The sequence below is a fragment of the Colletotrichum spaethianum genome (genome assembly GCF_022836535.1).
Source record: "Colletotrichum spaethianum MAFF 239500 DNA, contig59, whole genome shotgun sequence".
Classification (NCBI taxonomy): domain Eukaryota; kingdom Fungi; phylum Ascomycota; class Sordariomycetes; order Glomerellales; family Glomerellaceae; genus Colletotrichum; species Colletotrichum spaethianum.
In genome coordinates, this window is record NW_026054829.1 from 109,575 (window position 1) to 115,342 (window position 5,768).

Here is a 5,768-nt window from a genome sequence, read left to right on the forward strand (position 1 = left end):
GGATTACTTTCGCATAGGAGAGACTACGACGCAGATCAGCTACTGGATTTGTACTTCGGCCGGCAGCCCATCAACCGTCGACGTTGCAGTCGGTCTACCCAGCCCGCCGCCACCCCCCCCTGTCACTGGTGGAGAGAGGGTAGGCCGATTGGAGACGAAATCACCTTCGAGATGAGCGATATCAAAAAGCCAGGAGCTGCCGACTGGTGCGGATGACGGGCTTGATGCAGAGCACACAGGTGACGCAGGGGAAGACACAAGGGAAGACGCCGATACGGATCCGCAACCGGCCTCGGGAGAAGATCAGCACGAGTCGAACCATCTCGAAAGAAACGCAACCACAGGAGGCTTGCGCGAAAGCCTCGCAAATTCTGTATACAGTCTGATCGACGACACCAACAACTTCGACGACGCCGAAGCTGCCAGTTCCCCAGAGACGAATATTATGACCCTTGCAGCATGCAACGCGACAAATAAGGAAAGGTCTGGACGAATCAGCGGGCTGCGGAGCTGACAGGGGTCTTTCTGTCAGGAAAGGATAGGCGACGAGGAGATCGAGTGTCAAACAAGCACAGACAGTGACTTTGGCTGGCCTGAGCTCAAGCCGCCCAGTTCAACAGACAACGGGCCGGCCGTGTCTGATTGGCTCGCAATGGATGCGGAGGAGGCCCCGAGTAGCGAAGCGTTATGCAAAAATGAAGAGCGAGAGCGATCGACGTTCAAGCGCATGCAGATAGAATGCACGCGCCAACGTCGGTTTTTCGAACGTGTGCGTGTCGAAACAGCTTTGGCTCGCGAGGCAGGTTTGTACAGTCGAGATCGCAGCACTAGGACCGCCTCGGGACGATTGGGACGACGACCGTAGGCGAAAACCGCAGCCTGACGCAGGTATGCAAGGCACCTTGGGGTTGATGGCTAGCCCGACAGTAGTCAAGTCCGGGTTTCGCGATCCGATGCGGCAACAGGTCCGCTTTTTCCAGACTCTCGCTCTGCAGTTCCGTCGTCAAACCCAAGCCGGGGCCGGGGCCGCGGGCGGCGGCGGCGATGGCGGCAAGAATACCTGTACGGAGTACGTGTCATGTGGATGACTAAGAGAGATCCCGAAAATGCTCTGTCTGACTGACCGAGCACGGTCAATATGGCACCGCTAACCTCGTCGAGAGCGATGGCACGGGGAGTAAGTAAGAAGATCGAAAGATCAGTAAAAAAAAATATATACAGGAATCGAAAGGGCACAACAAGCAATATCAAAAGCAGGCCAAGGGGCGAAGAAGCAGCAGTTCGAAAGGGCAGATCTGGGGAAGGGCATGGCGATGTGAAGAGTGCACAGCCACAGACTCACAGCCACAAATCGCGGGGTAATTGCAGCACAGCCAACCCCGCTCCTAGACAAACTCGGGCCAAAGAGTCACAAAGGCCGCCCAATACTAGGCTTATCACAACGCATTCGTAAGACGAACGGTGCCTCGCTACAGTAACACCAACTCGTGGCCCATTGAGATTCGATTTTGAACTTTGAACAACATCGCGTTCCCTAACGCTGATGCGCTCATTCTACCTCTATTTGCTGCCAGAATGGCTGGCAAGCGGCCGCCAGTAACTTTGCCTCAAGAACCAGCCCAGGCGTAACACCCAAGAACAGCCCACATGATGCTCAAGCTATGTGTTTCGGTTGACATAAGTTTCTCTGGACGGTCTCTTCGTCGCGGTGTCGTCTCTTCAGCTCCACACAGAATTAAAAACAGGGCTTCTAAGAGAACAGAAAACGGCTTCACATCGCAGTTGATCCGGGGACATCTATTCGAAGTCAGACGTGGGGTTCGACCGTAGCCAGATGTTGCGCTGGCTGGTTAAGGCAACGCCGGAACTGGCTTACACATGATCGCTTCCTAGGTTAACGACTAATTACCGGCACGGCTAGCTGTTCTGAGTATCGAGATGAGCGCTCCATTACTAGCGGAGACCCTGAGATCGAGCATCTGACCGTGGCACCACACAATGATGAGTATGAAGCAAGTTTAGGCCCGAAAGTGTAAAAGATATTCTTGCCGTTTAAGCACACAGGATAGATAAAAGCGTCTTCGTTGGCTACTACTATACAGTATATATGTAAACATCTCCTCGTCTGGATCGTACGTCGCTCTCACCTTGATAATCATTATCTTCAGCGAAAATGACAACTTTTCGGAACCCTGTCTTCACCGCGTTGGTTGTCAACACTCTCTTGATGGTTCACACTGTGCTTGGTCAACTAGACTGTGACTTGTTACATCCGAGTGGTCTTCAATGGGACGTGTTTTACGGTCGGGACTACAATGTTGTATCTGAATTCTGTAACCAGCAAGAACGGGACGAAGCAAATGCTTTGAGTTGGAAGGTGGATATCAACGGCAACAGACAGCAGCCAGCAATGGAGGAACGCAGCCCGCCGGTCACTCCGAATACCTACAAAGACTACGAAGTGGACCTCAAATGGACGCCACACAAGGGTTTTGTCTCTGGTTCATGTTCCAAGAGCTGCTCGAGGACGTACCAGGAAATAGCTCAGAGTCACTGTAAGCCCACGGAAGATATGATCTTTTCCCCTCATGTTATGATTGACATTTATCAAAAGGTGGTCATGCGGGCGGTGAGAGCAACGCGATGGCTAAAAACGGGTCTTGGGACATTGGTTGTGGGCAGTATTCGTGGTTCGTTACCCAACCGGACCATTCCTCACCGACTATCTCGTATGAGCCAAGTCGCCCTATTCGTACCGAAGATTCGTCCTCCAGAATTACAACGGAGACGGTAATGTGGTACAGTAGCTTGTCGCCCTGATCCTCAAGATAGCACACAGCCAAGTCGGTTGTGGCTGCCAGATTCTTTTTGACCAGGCAGGCTCGTCCAACGTTGGGAATATCGAAAACCCAGGAGGAGAATTGCAATGGTGCACACCCAGGCCGACACTGGGACGTACAGGGGCGTCCGTTCCCATCGCATAGAGACCCACATGTGTATAGCCTTAGGTAGCGCTCATTGACAAACAGTCCGTGATCATGGCCCATAACGGTGCGCCACCACTCTCACAAACACTCTCAGTATGCTTATTTGTTGCACTCTCCCCCTTCTTTCCCTAGTTACTGCGTTATGGCAAGCAAGCCTACGCTTAGAGGGAATCTGGTGTCGAAATCACGGGTGTCGATATGCCGATTTGTGAGCCCTTGCGTATAGACAGGTTCGAGATTGTTTTCGAAGTTTTACTTGAGGGTTCAAGATCTGCGGATGTTTGTGGATCCTCTTGCTGATAAACGGAGATCCTCGCATGGCGTCAGTGTTGCTACGACACGGTGCACAGCTGGAAGTGGCAGTTTCGCGGAGAGTCGTAGCCACGACACTACGCCTGGCCGAGGCCACCAATTATCGGGGGTTGGTCACTGTGCTGACAAGAGAGCCTAAGCTTCTAACCGTACTCCAAGCTTTGTATGCTCACTGCTTCCACGCGCCGCTCAAAAGCAGTGATTCTACTGCTTCCTTGTTTCTTCGAGAGTTGCCACGGGCATTCGTTCGTCTTGTAACGGAGATGCTCAAGCAAACCATCAGTTTGACAAGGATTGAGGTCTTCAAAATGATAAAGCTGCATGCAAGAGGAAACCCACACAGCGGGCTGATTATCTCCAGTCTGTTCTCCTAATTAAGGAATACGGAATGGCTGCGAAAGATGAGACGAGGGAACGACCAGGGACACGATTTTGAATATGGTGATTCCTACTGTCATAGAGCGAGTCATCTGTATCGAAGCCATGGTAACAGAGCCCGGGGGGTTGTAGAATGACTCAGTGCCGATAATGTGTCCCAAACGTGTTGCGTGGCTCACGGTGTTGGTATAGATGAGTGCCAAGTTGGTAATGCAGTCATCCCGTTATCATCCAGAACCGGCTTTCACTGGGGTCATTCTAGCAGTGTCTCAGCATGAGCGCCGAGCTGAGGGGAGGCCGCCTTCATGACAACCCGGCACGGCTAGTTGTCCACGCAGTACCATGTTGCCGTAAGCGACCATGCTTGCATCTATTAGCCTATGAAAGACCTTGTATCAGGGCAGAGCCTTGGAGTGGCGTTTGATACGATGTTCAGCAGCGCGCTCATCTGCTTGCTCATCGTGCATCAACGGCGACAGGGCCTGGAGCATGCGTCCGATCGCGTCTCAGGACTAACGGGGTACAAACCAAGACGGTTTGGTCCCTAATACGCGTAATCACTGAGCTAAGCGGTAGGGATGGAACGGCATAGATGATGTGCAAAGCGGCGGTGAATCTCCAGATCTATAAGAAAGCCAAAACCCGCCACACAACTTCATGCGTTTCTCTTCTTTCTCTATCATTCACAGCATTAACCCGAATTCGAAGATGACTGTCATTGACCTTACCAACGAAAGCGAGGACGAGGTCGGGGTCGAGATCGAGGTCGAGGGCGAGGAGCTTTCGTACTTTTGCTCTTGGTGTTATGCAACCCTCCAAGAGAATATCTTGCTTTCTGGTTGTTCATGCGTTTGTTCCCCACGCCCGGAATCAAGGCTTGACTAAACACATGCTCAGGTCATTTGTCCGACATGCTGCAACAACTACCGAGAATACAACGGGACCGTCGAAGTGTACTGTTCTAAACAAAACCACTCGCGCCATGGAGGTCAGCAGGTCCGAAAGATCTACGAGTTGGCCTGCACCATTTGCCAAGAAGATAGCCTACACAAGCCTCTACAAGCCATTTCGTGCGGTAAGTCTAATCCCGTTACTCGACACCAAGGTTCTGCAGGCTTACTTGGTTCCAAGGTCACGTATTTCACACCGAATGTCTTCAACCCCTTGGGCCAGAACTCGCAAAGATGTGTCCTTACAGATGTGGTAAAGGAAAAAGTTGCCTTGTGGCTCCTACCAGTCGGTTGGAGAATCATGACGGCAGTATAAAAAGAAGAAAGTTCTTAACAAGCGAGTATCATAATCGGAGACTGATGAAGAAACGAAGAGAGGAACGGAGTAGGCATATCCAGAAGATATTGGATGACGAAGAGGAGGAATTGAAGGAGTGGAAAGCTCGGACCATGGCAACATTACGCGATCTAGAGCGGCGACTTGCTATTGCACAGGAATCTTTCTGCAAAGGCACGCTTGAAAACAGGACGTTTGCCACAAGTCTCCTATGACGATACGTGTATCCTAATTCATATATTGATAGTTGCTTCCAACCTTGATTTCTTTTCTGCAAGTAGCTGCGTAGAGTATTCTTGTTCTCTGACATAGTCTTAATAAAGGAATATCTACTGCTTATGTGCTGCATGTCTTCACCCGCTCCTGCTTGTACCGCTATAGCCCTAGTATCGGCGTTTAAGGAATTGGCCTTCGTCCGGCTTAACGCTTCCTTCTCTGCAGGTGCGCCAATACGGAGAGGAATTCCAATTCTGAAAGCGTCCTGCTGAGAGGTATGAAAAGCCGCATATAGGCTAAAGTCGTGAAAACTGCATTGCTTGATCTTGCGATGGAAGATCTTCGTAGTTTTCCTCGCCACCGACACGGCAGTTGATAAGTTGCAAGCCACTGGCCGCCACGCCACCGACACTGTCTCGGGGAGAATACTTTGTTCACATTGTCTATGAGCAAAATGCTGTGAGGAACCAGACCAAAGCAGGGCTTGCAGAAGGAGTAGTAAGCAAGTGGAAAGAGCAGGTGCTATAAGTTTCTGATGAGTTCACAGGGCGCGGCGCTCTGATGCTTCAGAATGGCCGCCCACCAACG